The sequence below is a fragment of the Panthera leo genome, chromosome B1 (genome assembly GCF_018350215.1).
Source record: "Panthera leo isolate Ple1 chromosome B1, P.leo_Ple1_pat1.1, whole genome shotgun sequence".
NCBI classification, from domain to species: domain Eukaryota; kingdom Metazoa; phylum Chordata; class Mammalia; order Carnivora; family Felidae; genus Panthera; species Panthera leo.
The window spans coordinates 106,434,299-106,435,393 of NC_056682.1; positions in this window are offsets into that span (position 1 = coordinate 106,434,299).

Below are 1,095 nucleotides of genomic sequence, written 5' to 3' on the forward strand. Positions count from 1 at the left end.
TCACTTAGATAAAATCATCATTTATTTTTTAAAGTTAAGTGGGTAGTGAGAAAGTAATATATCTCTTATGATATGTTACTTTCATAAGACACTTTTGTAAGTTAGTTTAGAAGGAGCAGAGTAACTAGGGGTAATGGGTTCAGGATTGCCTTGCCAATGCAGATGTTTTCATGATACATTTGTATCATGAGAGTAAAATTCAGTGGATGAATTTGAATTGATGATTTGAGTGAAAGAAGACATAAATGATGGAGCTACATTCTGGAAGAAATGGAAGAAAGTGGGCTCAAAAGTCATGGGTAGAGGAGTTCTACCCTATAATAGTAACTACAAATGAAAAAATAAAAATTATATTGAAAAACCCCCCAAAATGTGTGACAGCTTAATTCTGCATCAGTGATAATAACCAGGTGATACATGCATGTATCTCAACCTCCTGACATGAAGTTGACATACCTGTTTCAATGCCTCTGAAATCATAATATTGTTATTCTTTCTAATTCTATCATATATGTTTAATTTCCTTTCACTTCTTAATTTTTCTGAAGTGTCAATGTAGTAAATAATGAACCCACACGATTTACCAAGTTATAGCAAATTAAACATAACTACATAGGTTAAACATAGCTACTAATAAGGTACATGATGTGTTCAATCAGCTACTGCTTTGTCTCCAATTCATTTGTTATGTAAATTGTGTCCACCTTCTTTTGATGAATGGACACCTTCATAAGTGTACAGGTGGAAAAGACATGCTAAATCAGAACTACTTGACAGTGAGAAATAAGGCCAAAATTATTTTGTACAGTAAGTAAAATTTGTTTTCATTGCAAATAAACTAAATGTTACCTTACTGTGATACAATATTTGTTATTGGCTTGCCAGTCCACTTCAGTATTTAAGAAGGACTCTTTCCAAATCCTCTCTCTCTCGCACAATATGCTGCATTAGCTATTCAATTAAAGAATGAATGTGCTGTCGGTTTCACTTTTTAATAAGTGGTTTTAGTTTCTTGGATACTCATTAACCTGTGCCACTGTTACAAATATTAATAACAGAGAGTCACATTTGGAATCCAAATTCTGGCATTTGCCA